General features: G+C 38.4%; 1 long non-coding RNA gene and 1 pseudogene across 2 annotated transcripts; one reads left to right on the top strand and one right to left on the bottom strand.

Annotated features, from left to right (window-relative positions):
• Window positions 1-3597: 3597 nt before the first annotated feature.
• LOC136264752 (uncharacterized) lies at window positions 3598-4208 on the bottom strand (annotated as a pseudogene).
• A 337-nt stretch (window positions 4209-4545) lies between these two features.
• Window positions 4546-9288, top strand: LOC136263600 (uncharacterized). Of its 2 annotated transcripts, none has more exons than XR_010704714.1 (4): window positions 4546-4912; window positions 8394-8537; window positions 8695-8779; window positions 8980-9288. It is a non-coding gene; the product is annotated as an uncharacterized lncRNA (long non-coding RNA). The 2 variants fall into 2 exon arrangements; XR_010704713.1 differs by having other exon boundaries at window positions 8386-8537.
• Window positions 9289-16810: the final 7522 nt, after the last annotated feature.

Here is a 16810-nt window from a genome sequence, read left to right as displayed (position 1 = left end):
TATAAAGGTGCATCTCTGTACCAACATTGGCTGGAATACGATAAACAGGCAAAGAGTTATGAGCGATTATTCACGAAAAATAACACCAATATGTTGTCAACCCTACAGGGTAAACCGCGTATGGGAAGAAGCTGAAAATCGGTGGGTGAATAGGTCATAGATAATATCTATGAATAGGTTAACTATTGAACCTCAAACCTTTTGTGGTTTGAAAGAAATCGAGCTAAAAACCAGGAAGATACAACGAAAAAACCAACAGTGTGTAACAATTACGCAATCAAGATTAGCTAATAAGAAAAACGACTACTTGCCACGCCTACCGGATAAACCGCTAGGGGGAATGCTTTGAAAATCGCTGTATAGATGGAGTAATCATCTTAGAAAGGCTCTTCAATGGTGTAGAAGAATCAGACTTAAAGCCACGGAGTTATAACACGAAATCCAACTTGGTGCAGCAAGTGCGAGATCGAGATACTCTAATAGAGCAGTCATCCTAATAGAGCAGTCACCCTGAAGAGAATTCAAGAGATCAGCTAGAAACAAGTAACCTGTATAGAGATCAGCTAGAAACAAGTCACCCTGTAGAGAGATCAGTTACAAACAATTCACCCTGTAGAGAGATCAGCTAGAAAAATTTACCTTATAGGGAGTTCATGCAACTATGGAAAGGGATAGTTCAGCTAGAAGAAATCACCTTGTAGAGTTCAGCTACAAAGAAACTACCATGTAGAGAGTTCAACTACAAACAAATCGCCCTGTAGAGGGATCAATATAAGAAGTTACCTTGTAGAAAGTTCAGCTACAAAGAAACCATCATGTAGAGAGTTTAGCTGCAAACAAATCACCTGTAGAGATTTCAGTTACAAACAAATCTCCCTGTAGAGAGATCAGCCAGAAGAAGTTTCCTTGTAGAGAGATCAGCTAGATGAAGTCACCTTGCAGAGAGTTCAGTTAGAAAGAAACCATCACGTAGAAAGTTCAGCTACAAACTAGTGACCTTGTAGAGACATCAGCTAAAAGAAGTTACCTTATAGAGAGTTCAGCTACAGAGAAACTGTCATGTAGAGAGTTCAGCTGCAAACAAATCACATGTAGAGAGTTCAGCTACAAGCAAATCTCCCTGTAGAGGATCAGCTAGACGAAGTTTCCTTGTAGAGAGTTCAGCTACAAACAAATCACCCTGTAGAGAGATCAGCTAGAAGAAGTTACCTTGTAGATTGTTCAGCTACTAACAATTCACCCTGTAGAGAGGGCAGCAAGAAGAAGTCACCTTGTAGAGTGTTCAGTTAAGAAACCACCATGGAGAGTTCTTATATGTATTATAATAATAATAATAATATAGATTTAATGTACATACCTCCATAAGTGGAGTATAATCGTACATATCTGAATTACAATTATATGATTGTGTGTGAATGTATATTAACATTATTTGTTGTCAGTTTATTACAAGTGTGTGCATGTGTGTGTGTGCAAGTTGGCTTGAAAATTTTCCACTGAGTTTTGATTGATAACATCTCCTGGCAAAGTATTCCAAAGTTTAATTGATGATGGCATATATGAATATTTGTATATTATATATATAATTTGTACATTTACTGATAAATATTTAAAGTACATCTGCTTCATCTTTTCTTCTCCCTGTTGTAAAAAAAAAAGACACGCTAAAAATGTCCCAAAGCCGGTGTCACAGTGATATATGTTTCCCCGGGTAACGTGTGTCCCGGAGAAATACCTATAATCTAAAGGCAGTATATATAATCTACAGGCAGAAAATATTATGAATTTTATGTGGGAATGTCTCCAAATTGCAGTATTTTAGCATCTATTTTTCAAAATTTCCTGGGGGGCATGCCCCTAGACTCCCTATAGTTCCAGCATGCTTTGCATGCTGGGAAGTGTGCTTTGCACACCTCTACCCAAGAGATTAGTACCTTGAGGTAGCCCCCCCTTTTATAAATCCTAGATCCGCCCCTGTCAAGGACATCACACTTATTGAGCAGGTCCAGAGAAGAGCAACAAAGTTTATTTTAAACGACTATAGTTCTGATTATTAGTATAGCTAGCTAGTATAAGGCCAGGCCAAATTAATTCACAGTTTATCGTCACCGCCCGCATGGGTTTTTAGGAATAGAGCAATAATTTCATAATTCATTATTTCTCACGTGATAATCATTGCTTACGCTTCTGAACTCGTTTTTGTATATTAAAACATGTTGTGTGCAACAAACGTGACGATTATTCCCAGCCTGGACTTATTAGTACATTCAATAAATGGATTTCTAAAGAGAGATTGTATAAACGAATAGCTAAGTATTAACAGTGACGTAATCAAATAAGCTCTGCAATCATTGTTAAAGTAACTAGCAACTGTGTGAAGCTACTTTTTAAATGTTTTTCCATGTTAAAAAAATTATGAAATATGAAAAATGACCTCCCGCCCGCATGACTTTTTCAAATATCCCGGACGATAAACTGTCCATCAAATTGGCCTGCCCTAATTATTGTATTAGCTTATATAGTAGCTATATAGCTAGTTAGCTAACTATAGCTAGGGTCAGCAACGCGAAAATCTATATCCTCCAATCAACTACCTAACTATTGCCATGTGTTAGGCTAAGTGTAACTTGAATAACACCAGCGTGGCAGCCAAGTTTGTCACTTTCTTCTGGCAGAAAATGATACAAATGTCTTGAAATCACGTGATTTTTCGTTGCAGCAGTTCGTAGGGTTCTTCATATGCCACGATATTCACTCTCTACATTGTTCAAGTAGTCTATCATCAACTCAAAGTATTGGTGGTTTGATTTTATTGGTCAGTTTCGGGTGGCAGCACGATCTGTGCAGCTTTTTGGCGACAGGCAAAATGTTTTTTGCTCTGGAGCACAGGACAAGCAGAGCAGCAACTGCGCCGTGGGTCAACAATGACCAGTACTAGGTAAAGTACCTGCATGCGGAGTATGGTTATAATTGAAGCTTGTTAGCCATCTGGCTGAGCCATCTATATGCTGAAATTCGGCCAAAATGACGCGATTTTTGCAAACAAATACCAGAATGGTTGATACATCAGTGAGACAGTCTCCAACAGCAAGGATACGAAGCTTATAAACACCTAGCAATATGGCTATCTCGCCCAGTAAACGCATAGAGCAATCCAAGGCATGAAATAGGCACTCACGTGATCGAAATTCAAATCTTGGAAATACCCATGAAATCGCTTTCATTTCTGAATGGGAACCATGCAGTTTGCTCCTTTTGTAAATGTTGTGTGCTCCTTTTGTAAATATTTGTGTTAATTGTTCACTCAGGCATGGCCTGGGCCAGTGCAGGTGTGTTTTATGCTGTAATGGCCTCATAGAGAGAGTCTCAGACTACTGGGCTAATCGAGATGTTGAACCTAATGCACACAAACTGATTGTCACTTGATTCTAAGTGGTTTTAATGAGATTATGGTTGTATTTTCCGAGGTTTGAATATCGATCACGTGAGTGCCTATTTAATGCCTTGAATTTTTTTCTCCCGGGCTGGATGTACTGCCCTTGCCTACCACCCCCAACACCAAGGAGCTAGTGTGCTGGACAACTGAAAGGGGGACGACTAAAAGTCCCTAGGGCCAGCAATATGGCCCATTTCCTGGGAAGCATTGTTGGAACGATGAAGGATGGATTGTGTTCCCCGGATGCACATTGTAGCAGAACGAAGCAATGAAAATGACAGTGTGCAGCGAATCCACGCCAGAGTGCCACTATAAGATGTTGAGCTGTGGCGAGAAGCATGTCGGTCAGACGACGATAGAATGTTAGTGCTTCTCCTCCCATTCCACCGGTTGTGGAAAATGCTAAAGGGGTAAAGGAAGCCTGTTCCACCTCCCGGACACGTTCGCCATACTCTCGCTTCTTCTGTAATTCATGACGGCGATATACAGAATGAGATGGTATGCTGTAGTTACGGTAACTTGGTGCATTAGGGTGAAACACCCTTACGTCAAGAAAGGCACTTTGTCGCCGTCCCCAGAAACCACGTGCATGAATATCTGCCCTGGCATCATCCTGTCGGTTCGCAGACTTGGGAGTGATTACTTCACCACTGAGGGGCTGTAAGGGAGGCTCAGTAGCAACATCTGAACACACCCTTGACAATAAACCTGCCGTGATGTCACGCAAGTCATTGTGTCGCACAAAGGTTAAGCCCCCATGTTGACAGACCATGGCATGGTCGATAGTAAAAGAAGTCCCACAGACACAGTGACTGGGAACATTCAGTAACTTCCATCCGTAGCGCAGATGGACAGCATCCCAGAACTCTTGTTTGTTAAGATGGAAGCCCTGCTCCTGTTATGGCAGGGCTAGTAACCAGGAAGATGCACCGGTTTCACTGTTCAAATCAACCGCGCTTTGAAGTAGCGATTTCCAACCTACCAATTTTTCACACATATTTTTGCTACTTAAATTATACACCTTCAATAAACGTTTTACAAGCTTCCATTCCAGTAAATGGTAGCCAATGCTTCGCACTTTGTAATGCGCTTTACTGGATTAAAATCCATGCGGTATTTATTGAAATACAGCAAATCAAAGTTTGAAAAATAAAAATCCCCATAGGGAGCCCATACAAATAATTGCGTACGTAATTCTAATTGGAAGAATGTGGCACCTGTGATAGCCGAAGTTTCCGAGTGTTTCCGCGTGAATCTGCTGCTGATGAGGACGAAAAAAGTGGTTCTGGGCAAACCGTATATGCTGATTTCGATTTTGCCATGTGTTTTTTGATTGGAGGACGATTAATGTTGGATTACGATGGAAATATGGCCTTTTTAAAGGTAAATCGCCATCTAGCACTGCTCAGAATTCAGCATTACAATCACCCTGGGCTTCAAGGCATCCCCCTGCATCGATGCAAGTATAGTTTGAAGGTGAGCAGTTTGTTGTCTTGCGCGGAATTGCAAAATAAGGTTCAAGGTTGAGCATAATCTTTTCAAAAGTGGAGACTGGCATGTGATACCAACCTTACATGGCTTCACACTTACCTGTTGTTATATTCTGGTGTATTTACTGCTGTTTTGATCCATTTTATAGCAGCTTCAGTGATTGTAATTTTGATCAGAAACTATTTATAATTTCTCTTTGTAGTATAGTGATGTCATTGTGTTATATAATAATTATCATCCTTAGTGCTTACAATGTGACAAATAAAGCTGAGCAGTGTCCAAACAAATCTATTTTAAAAATAATGTTGCTCTTACATTGTGTTATCTGATTGTCATGTTTCCGAAGTATGTGTTAATTGTGACTTGTGATGCCAGTACTTGCCATGTTATAAAATATTACTGATTTTTCTAGTTATTTATCCCTGAAAATGCATTAGGTACCTGTGTATACTTAGTATTACACAATACACACAGTTTTATCTGTGAATCACTTGCTTTATTCATGTAGTATTCTGAGTGGTCAGTCTACAAAGAAGTGGTCACTTTTGAGAGGTTTTACTTAGTTCATATGCTGTTCTTCATAAAATAGATATGTGGTGAAAATTTCATATCGTTATTAGTTTCCTATCTAGATTTATGACACTTTGAATATTGTGTTTGGTGCCATGCAATATACATAAAAAGCAGGGAAAATGCTGTACACAAAAATCATCACACTGTCAACTTCTTTTCCTTATATCTTTTGATAGGAACCACTGATTGAGGTGGGGTTTGCACTAAAATGACCCTGGAAAAATGCACGATATTGGTCATACCAATGAATGTATGGAATGTTAATTATTTAATTTAGTTGGAAATCTCTATTTGAAGTTGGGAAGAAAGATGATCTCTTACATGCATTGCGAGTTCTTTGGAAGTTCTTCGCCGATTAAGATGAACCTGGGCCTTTACACAACGAACATCAGGGGGCCGAGCACAAACTGACTGCTTGATAATCAGATCTTTCAGGGAGGCAGTAATCAGTAGTGATGCATCAAACTGAGAATCAGAAACCTTCGTGGGATTTATAAGCCCTAAACCACCAAAACGGCAAGGAAGGGAGAGCAGGTCCCATTCATCAGCAGAGCAACCAGGGTGTCCAGAAATAGAAGGAAGAAGTTGCAATCGTATGGCATCCTCTAGTGGTTGAGCTTATATCCGGGACTGTTCTCATCAAATAAACCCATCGTCCAATCAATCCATGAGTGAAGGCATATAAACAGCATGTGGACGACTATTTGCAATCCCAGCCAAGGCAGAAACCTCAGAGACCCAGGACTGCACTTTGTCAGCCACATATTCTTCTGCGAACTCTCTTGATCCCAGCACAGCACCAAGATGTCTTTGGCCACGAGCAGTTATCTGAATGTTGGTATCAGCAAAAAGCTTTTGTGCTCGAGTGAGGTGTCCTGGCTTGACAATTAGAATAGTTTTAACAGCATTTGTAAAATAGCCATAGGCTTGGCCATAAGATGAAAGTTGCCGCCACCAAGTCAGCAGTGAAGAGAGTGAACCAACAGCACTGGCATCATCAGCAAACCAAACCTGAGATACATCAGGCACTTCAGTACGTAAACGACGAATCAAAGGAACCATAGCCAGTGCATATGTTCTATACCATATACGTATTTTGTACCATACGCGTATGGTACATACCATATGCGTATACGCGTACGGTACAGCCATACGCGTATGGTACGGAAAATCGTACCATCTGAGTATAGCTAACCTGGTATGCGTATAATATCAAGCAGAAGGTTTTTACACTGCCTTACCTATTGACTACGCCTGATGGCACTCTGCTTTCATTTCTGTTCGGGGAAGAGGGAGGGGGAGGGGCTAGTCTTTCTGTTCATTTCATTTCATCAAAGTATCTGACATTTCATCAAAGTATCTGACAGTTCCACAAAATACATGCAATAGAGCCATCACCCATATAATTATGATGGTTTATGTAAGCACCTGTGGATTATTTTCTTGATGTCTTCTGACTTTTGTACATATTGATTTATTGCCTCATCCTGCTGTCTACTGCCTTATTTGTCATGGATTTCCATCTTGCATTTTTATAATAAATGACTTCATTTATCCACAGTGTAATTGATTTGAAAGTACACAAGCTGCTATACTGTATATGTTCTTTAGAATAGTTGAGTTAAAATGACCAGATTTGTGAACAGGTACCTTTTCCACACATTTTACATACCAGAAAACAAAATGATGTAACACTTGACTCCTTACACTGATAAACTTGCTCTTAGTATCAAAATGCAGATAGATACTAGTAGCTACTGTACACTCATGGATAATTGCATGCAGGCATGCGCAATTATAAGGTATATGTTCAAAAACTTATGAAACCCCGAATTTCAAAATATGCATGGGTCAAATTTTGTCTGTGAAAAAGTTACCTTTTTGCAAATCCAGTCACAAATTATCTAGCTGTTGCATAGCAATTGCACACACTGACAACGTGTGGTAAATTTTAATTTTTGTTTCTTCTTCCACACAGTACATTGTGGCTGCAATTGCTATACACATATATTGCTTCTTATTGGATTCATGATCCATTGTTGATACAATGAAAATTCAAAAACTAGGCCATTATTACAAATGCTACTCCTCCTTCATATCTATAATAGAGTTAATGATGCATGTAATGTAATGATGTGACATGATGTAATATAATGTAATTTATGCATACCTGTAACATTATTATTGTGTACTACTGTAGTTGTAAGAGTTAGTTGTTATTGTGTACTTTCAGTTATTGATTAATAATATTATATACAGTAGTCTGTTTTACCTATAAATGGTCTGCCTACACTTCCCTACAATTAGAACAATACCCACACATAATATTATGTGTTTACAAATACTCCTGAAGATAGTCAAAGATTAGTACAATAATTAAAAGCTATATAGAGCGATATTACCCAAAACTCTACTAGGGGTTTCTCTATACTTGTATATATGAACTTTGTAAAAATGTGTTTGGGTTTAAAGGTGCCCAATTATATCTTCAACATAAAACAAGAGTAGTATGCTCCTTGTCTTACTCAGAAACTGAAATTTGAAGTTTGATCTTCTAAAGCATTATTTAGGACAAAAGACATTCATTTCTTTTAGGCTGTAGAATTGTGCCAGCATATTGATATTCACGATTTTTCAATGAATATAACTGGAATGCATACACTAAGCCAGTAGAGGTAGCATTGTAGCTAAACATAAACATAAGATTTTGATATAATTATCCATATACTGCGCATTCTGATTGGTTACAACATAGCAACCATATTAAATAATTTGCATCCATTGGCAAATGGAGCCAATTTTTTCAGGCATATATATATTATTTCATTAAATATTTTATTCTATTGTTGCTACATATAATCTATTGTTTACCTTTAATTTGTTAGTACACTAGCTTCCACTTAAAAATGGATATTTATATGCCTGGTGGCACTAAAGGTGTGTTGAACAGACAATTTTAATCAGATGAGCTCGAGAAATAATGATTGCTCAAACAGAGGAAGACCTGGAGAATGCTGATACAATAACATTGAGGGAGGTAGCAAAGAGATATAACTGTAGAGAAAGTAATGTTTTTAGTTTGCAAATTAATGTAAATCTGCATGGCTGTAGCTTAATATAGCAATATTAGACACGCTATACTCTAAGACTGATGTGCATAGTAATTAATTGTGCAATAATTTTTTTAACTGTAGTTTGCTGAATCTTTGCTATTGAATGAGGCATGTACATTGCCTGCTGAGATGAAGTAGGAAAACACAACGTGGCAGAGATTTTATGGTGAGTTTATGAGTTCTAATGTATAGTTCAGTAATGAATGTATATTAAGTAGCATGCATTGTTTTATTATTGTTAAGTGCGTTGTATAGCTACTTGCTACTTACTGTCATACTTGTGGATGGGAAGACAATGTGTTTAGCTACTCTTATCTGAATGTACTCTTTAAAGTTAACAACATCCACATTAATTTGTGCTTGTAGGTCCAGTGTGATGAATATACTATTTACGGTATGTATAAACAAGAAAAGTACGTAAACAAGACATTGGATCTTCAAAAGAAGAAGAGTGTACATAGTATATAAAAATGCAAATACAGTGAGGAGCCATGCTGCACAACTGATGACACTTACGAAGTTCATTTTTCCAGTTATTTGCTTTGCACAAGCAGTATATGCATATATGTATAATTCAGTTAGAGCTTACTAGCTACCATGCATGTTGTAATTGCTCTCCTTGCTTATTTACCCAATTCTGTTGTAAATTGTCAGTTATCCACACTTATAATTGAGTATATATATAAGACCATCTGCATGCTTCTGATAGCTACTGTATAAAGTAGCATACATGCACACTACATTTATGTAAAGTTCTGCAGACAAAGTGAGGTCATGTACATAAGATTTAGGTACATTAGTATAGGACTATAGTGGGAAATGCATGGGCATGCATGGCAAGGATAAAATGCATGCAGTGTGCTGATGAATAAATTTATAGTTACAGCTCAGTAGTAAGCAGATTATTGTGTTGTGTTCTAAGTTTGCTCAGCTACACTGTTAAAATGAAAGGTAACCACAACTCTCAAGGAGTTCCCAGTGTAGGGAGGATTTAACACCCCTGGAGAGTAACCATTACTCCAAAGGAGTAACTGGGGAGTAACACATGCTCTGAAGGTGGTGTCACTTACTCTTCAGAGTAATGGTTATTCTCTTCAGAGTGTTGGTTACTCTCTATGGGGTGTTAAATCCTCCCTACACTGGGAACTCTCAGAATGGTGGTTACTCTTTATTTTTAACAGTGTAGAAATGCTTGTAAAGACAGCCCATTGTAGCTAGGTGATGGCAAGACTAGAAGATACTGAGAAAAGGCATAATACGCATATATTATGGTACGTACCATACGCGTATGTCTATACCGTACGCGTATGGTACGGAAAATCGTACCGTACGCGTATATGGTATGTACCATACGCGTAGCTATGGTATATACCATACGCGTACGGTACAAAATACGCATATGGTATAGAACAGTTATACTGAACCGAAAGTCGGTGCAATAACGCGTGCACTATTGAACCGACAGTCACGTGACACTTACGAAATCAAGACTCACGGTAGTGAGTCGCGAAGCACAAAGCGCGCGCCCACAATAATAAACACGCGACCACTACTGTGAGTCACTTACATGAGGGATCGATTACGCAATCTTTTAAAATCTGCATGGCGAAATTTCAGGCTTACTAAAAAGATTCCATCTCGAAACATGCCCTGTGTTTAAGATTTGGATGGCAATCTGTTAACTTGCCTCAGACCGGTGTACACCCCTTTGTGTGGAGCATGCCTTTACTTGTCCCCGTGGCGGGTTTCCATCTATCCGCCACAATGAAGTCAGGGATTTAACTGCAAGTCTGTTGAGTGAAACACAATTAATAGGAACAGTGATGATATTGCGGAAAATATGAATGCAGGTAAACAAACTGATGTAATTCTGCTGGATTTTGCCAAAGCGTTTGACAAAGTTCCCCACGCATGTACGTCTTTGCCATAAGCTTAGCCATCTTGGGATTAATGGTCCCCTCCTCGAGTGGATCAAGAGTTTTTTAACTGATAGGACACAGCAGGTCATAGTAAATGGAGAAAAACGCTCTGTATGATCCACGGTGTCCTCGGGTGTTCTACAAGGAACAGTCCTATAGCTCCCCTTTTATTTTTGTGCTTTAATGATATTACCAAAGATATTTCTTCCTCTATTAAATTATATGCAGATGATGTGCTAATTTATAGATGTATTCATAGGCGGATCTAGGAGACACTGTCATGGGGGGCCAAGGGGGAGCAAGAAGTTTTAGTGCACAACAGTGTTTATTTCACTGTGTAGGCATGAGGCTATTATGCTCCAAAAATTGAGCATTATACTTTTGAGCAGTGCTCAAAAAATCACCTATTATGCTTTTGAGAATTGCCCATAATTCCCAAATTATGCCACCATAATTGGCTAATAATGCCAGTTTATTGCTGTATCACACCATTTTCGTTGATGTCTAAGCTTCAAATAGTCTTGGATTCTTTAGCTGGTTGCTGTATTAGAGTATTTCATTTCAATGTGACTGCTTTATTGGAGTAAATAATAATCAGCGACTGCTCTATTAGAGTATCTCGATCTTTTAAAACGAAATTGTTCAATCTGTAGATTTTCTTTTAAAATGAAATTGTTCAATCTGTAGATTTTCCTATTGTTAAAGCTTTATAATCATCTCAAAATGCTAGCATAATTCCTGATTCCCGCACATACCTATTATGCTCGAAATTATGCTGGCATAATCGCCGCATCCATATCACTGTGAGGATAAGAATGGCGGAATTCTAGTACACAAGTTATATTCATTTGTATAACTTTATTTAGCATATAGAGTAAGCGATTTATTGTCGGACACCATCTATAATCGGACACTTTTTCTCAGAAACTACCAAGCCGAATCTTCTGAATTTTGCCACAGATAAACTTCACACTTAGCCTAGCAATGTACCAAAATTTGGGCTAGAAAGCTTTTGTGGTTGCTTTGCTACAGCCGATTAAAGTGACTGTCCGAAAACCTCTAATATCGGAAGTTTACCTCTTTTATCGGACACCGCCCAGCAATCCTCCACTAAAAGATGAAATTCCTCACAACCACCACTGACTGTTAGGGGAATACATGTACTTTCTAAGCAGCCATAGTTTGTTTCATTCCTCCACTCGTAAGCGGAGCTACAACCATTAATATTCGGGTGTGTCGCGACCTCTATAATCGGACAGGGCAGGATTTCATTTCACGCGGTTTTATCACTTCAAAGCTACCTTTTAGGTATAATTAGCCATGAAAATTAAAGGTGTGGTACAAAATCTAATAGGATTTCCAAGGAGTCGTAAAATTTTACCATTTTAGCGATCAGTATGCTACTGTGGGACTCCACAAAATGACTTATGGACTGTTCCGAAGAACTTTTAGCACTGACATGCATGGATGTAGCACAAAGGGGAAAGTCCTTCCACCCCTCCACTTCCAATTATCAAGATATACTCTAATAGAGCAGTCAGCTACTCTAATAGAGCAGTCATGTGTCCAAACAAACATTTAAATTCAGGTTTTAGTAAAATTCAGTCACCTTTGTTACCAAAATCAATTTCAGAAGACTATATTCTTCAACTTTCCTGTTGGGGTATTCCCCCAGACTCCCTTGATAGAACATGCTTTGCATGGTAAGAATGCTTCTCACTCTCTACCAGCCATGCTACTTAAGCCTTTCATGCACCTAATTAACTTTTGCTATCTGCTCTTACAGCCATGTATGTCACACATGCTTTGCAACACATTAAACAAAAGGTAGTTTTGTATGAAATAAACAACTAGCTACATGCACTCACTGTGATATAGCTATACAGCTAGTAATTAGCTAGAAAATATTACAGATTTTTAAAATAAACCAAAGAAAGGCATGACATGTACACTATATAGATATAGCTGTGACAAGTGTATAATGTAGGTTAAAAGCACCCAATTAGCTCCAATCTGGATCGTAATTAACTGCTGGGATGGTTGTTTGCAGAAATGGCAAATATATAGTGATAGTCATCCTTGCTGGTTGTTACTCCAGGACATGGACATGTGATGTCATTCTTTGCATCTCTTATATGTGACCCAATTTCTTGACTGGATGATAGGAGTTCTTAGCAATGTACAAGTTTTGTTTTGCACCTGCAAATTAGCTATATACACATGCATGCATGTCTTATTTTTAATTAAGCGAAATCATACCTTTCATTGAGCAAATTGCATAGCATGTGTGACATGCATGGCTGCAAGGGATATAGCAGAAATAAGGTGCATAAGAGATTTACAAGCTAGAATGGTAGCTGGTTCATACAGTTTGCAGTGTGATAAGTATACACTTATCATCATCTAAAGCATGCACTATCAAGAGGGTCTGGGAGCATGACTCCCAAAAAAGCTTTGAAAATTAGCCTTCTGAAATTCATTTTGATGTACCAAGGTTGAAATTTTATTCAAAAATGTATCTAAATACTTATTTGAACACATGACTGTTCTATTAGAGTAGTTGACTGCTCTATTAGAGTATATCTTGATAATTGGAAGTGGAGGGGTGGAGGGACTTTAGCCTCTCCCCTTTGTGCTACACCCTTGTATTTCAGTGCTAAAAGTTCTTTGGAACAGTTCATAAGTCATTTTGTGGAGTCCCACAGTAGCATACTGATCGCTAAAATGGTAAAATTTTACAACTCCTTGGAAATCCTATTAGATTTTGTACCACACCTTTAATTTTCATGGCTAATTATACCTAAAAGGTAGCTTTGAAGTGATAAAACCGCGTGAAATGAAATTCTGCCCTGTCCGATTATAGAGGTTGCGACACACCCGAATATTAATGGTTGTAGCTCCGCTTGCGAGTGGAGGAATGAAACAAACTATGGCTGCTTAGAAAGTACATGTATTCCCCTAACAGTCAGTGGTGGTTGTGAGGAATTTCATCTTTTAGTGGAGGATTGCTGGGCGGTGTCCGATAAAAGAGGTAAACTTCCGATATTAGAGGTTTTCGGACAGTCACTTTAATCGGCTGTAGCAAAGCAACCACAAAAGCTTTCCAGCCCAAATTTTGGTACATTGCTAGGCTAAGTGTGAAGTTTATCTGTGGTAAAATTCAGAAGATTCGGCTTGGTAGTTTCTGAGAAAAAGTGTCCGATTGTAGATGGTGTCCGACAATAGATCGCTTACTCTAGCTGGATGAATGATGGACATACAGTTTTTAAGACTGTAGTTGGAGAAAATTTTAAAAATTTGACCTCCTAGGTTTGAATTTGAGAGCATTTTTGATAGCACTTAGCTAACAAAGTGTATGCTTTGCAATGCATACAAAGATTGGTTGGCCTATCTGAGATAAACCTGTTTGATGGTAAAGTGCATACCAAAACAAAATAAGGAGTAGCTAGCATTGTTATATTTGTAAATTGATGACATTAGAACTGCGACTGTTCTATTAGAGTAGTGACTGCTCTATTAGAGTATCTCGATCTTTCCACAAAAATTCAAATCTATTTGTCTCGCTTTCTTTATAGTGTACAGTTTAGCTATAACTGTAAAGTACATTTATAACTGTTGTCTTCTATTTGCCCATTGGCTTTCTATACTTCTGAATACACTGTGAATGCATGATTCTAGTTTCTGGTATCAATATAGTACTGTAGGTCCAAGGGGGGCAAGAGAAGGGCCAGGGGGGGCACAGCACCCCTTGGCACCCCCTCAGATCCGCCTATGGATGTATTGATCCAGATGATGATTGCAAAATACTCCAAAGAGACTTACTTATCCTTGAAAACTGGGCACATAAGTGGAACATGTGTTTCAGCCCATCCAAATGTGAATTCTTAAGAATTACTAATAATAAAGACATTGTCAAGTTCCAATATTCAATTCTAAACTCACAGATTAGAGAAGTACAACAAGCCAAATACTTAGGTGTGACACTAAACAACAAGTTTATATGTAGGGACCCGCCGATTATGCTCATAATTTTACCTATTATGCTATGCTGCACTGCTCAAAAATTCACCTATTATGCTTAAATTAATGCTCAATATTTACCTATTATGCTCGATTATGCTCAATGTTCATGCCTTAGTTCATATGTGACTGGGCCTGCGAAAACAGGGCATGTGGGCACAAACTACACCCCATCACTCTACAGGTCATATCTCAGTGCTGGAATAGTATATTTGTATTCTGTAAAATGCATCATGATGCCAGTTAAATGCTTACTAGGAGCTGAAACTTGTAATGCCATAGCATAATGGTACAAAACGTTATGAGTGATGAAAGTGTGAAAAAGTAGGCAAAAATCATGTGCCCACATGCCCTATTATCGCAGGCATGTGGGCACAAACTACACCCCATCACTCTACAGGTCATATCTCAGTGCTGGAATAGTATATTTGTATTCTGTAAAATGCATCATGATGCCAGTTAAATGCTTACTAGGAGCTGAAACTTGTAATGCCATAGCATAATGGTACAAAACGTTATGAGTGATGAAAGTGTGAAAAAGTAGGCAAAAATCATGTGCCCACATGCCCTATTATCGCAGGCCCGGTCACATATGCTTTACTACTAGTTTAACACTGTATAGAAAAAAAATGAGTGGCTGGAGCATAAATGATAAATTCTTGCTGCATGTAAGAGAAAAGATCGATATACTCTAATAAAACAGTCAGTTTGATGATTGTTCTATTAGAGTTACTGACTGCTCTATTAGAGTATATCGATCTTATTTTGCAATTGTCATTTTCCAGTACTATCGTACAAATATTTAACCTATTATGCTGGCATTATGCTCAATGCTTTTAGGTACCTATCATGCTCAAAATTATGCCAGCATAATCGGCGGGTCCCTATTTATATGGTCTGACCACATCCAAATCATAACTATAAAGGCAAATTCATCATATGGCTTTATACGACGGAATTTCAATACTTGCCCAACCAACATCAAGAGTTCACTCTATTTAAGTCTTGTAAGACGTATATATCAGTGGTGGATTTAGGGGGGTTTCAAGGTTTCCACGGAAACCCCCTTTGAAAAATGATTGTGTAACAATTAAATGTTTTAATTATCGCGGCGTGCGTGTCGATCGAGATATTCTAATAGAGCAGTCACAGTAGCTACTAAAGTAGTGTGTAGGAAGTCATTTAATATATTTTATGTACTATTACTAGGCTGTGACCTTTTTTTTTTGGTCTCACCTTACCAAACCAGACGATGTAGTGCAAACTTTTGCGTATCTCATGTCAATATATATCTCCACCTTCTAAACTGGAAACCCCCTTTATAAATTCTAGATCCGCCACTGTATATGCATGCAGTATTTGGTCACCACATTGCAACAATGAGATTCAACTCATTGAAGCTGTCCAGAGAAGAACAGCTAGGTTTGCTGTTAACTGCGTTATTCAAGATATCAGAGTGTTACAAGCGTCCTACAACAGCTACACTGTTAAAAATGAAGTGCTATGATAGCACCTAAAAATGCTATGGTAGCACCTAAAAGTGCTACATTTTGACTGCTGCAGTCAAAAAATAGCACCTAGAGGTGCTACCATAGCACTTCATTTTTAACAGTGTAGACTGGCCCACTTTACATGAAAGAAGAGATCAGATGAAATTGATAATGATGTACAAGATCATCCATGGACTAATTTATATCCAGCACAATTTACCACTAACTTACTCCAACTTAAACAACATCTCTCGAGGCCATCTTCATAGATTCATTCAGCCAGCTACCAGGGTTGGCTCATATAAACATTCATTTTTCCATCAACTATTTGTATGTGGAACAGGTTACCAAGTGTTGTGGTAATGTCAGAATCCTTGTCTCAATTCAAGAACAGTTTAAGTAATCTTTGTAATTAATTTGTACTTTTACACTCAACTTTTGAGTTCTGTACAATAATCTCTAAATAATAATACTCCACGCCCGTAGAAAGTAGTCTAGAGCAGAAGACACCATTTTGGCCTCATGAATTCACCAAAGGCGGAGTGTTTCAGGGTGCGCGCTCGTTTCTAATCCCTGTACTCGATGATGTAACTGGATAGCCTTTTAGGCTTGAGGTTTCAAATCGTATAAATTGCACCCAGCTAGCCTACGCAGCAAGCCGATGAGAGTCTGAGAATACTGCTAGTTTGATAACTGGCTACAATGGCATCAATAATTGGAGTGGTATGCGTTATTTACGCTTGCTTTTCTTTCACTATCGTAGTGTCG

Source organism: Dysidea avara, chromosome 8, assembly GCF_963678975.1.
Source record: "Dysidea avara chromosome 8, odDysAvar1.4, whole genome shotgun sequence".
Lineage (NCBI taxonomy): Eukaryota > Metazoa > Porifera > Demospongiae > Dictyoceratida > Dysideidae > Dysidea > Dysidea avara.
This window is presented reverse-complemented; position numbering and strand designations above follow the sequence as displayed.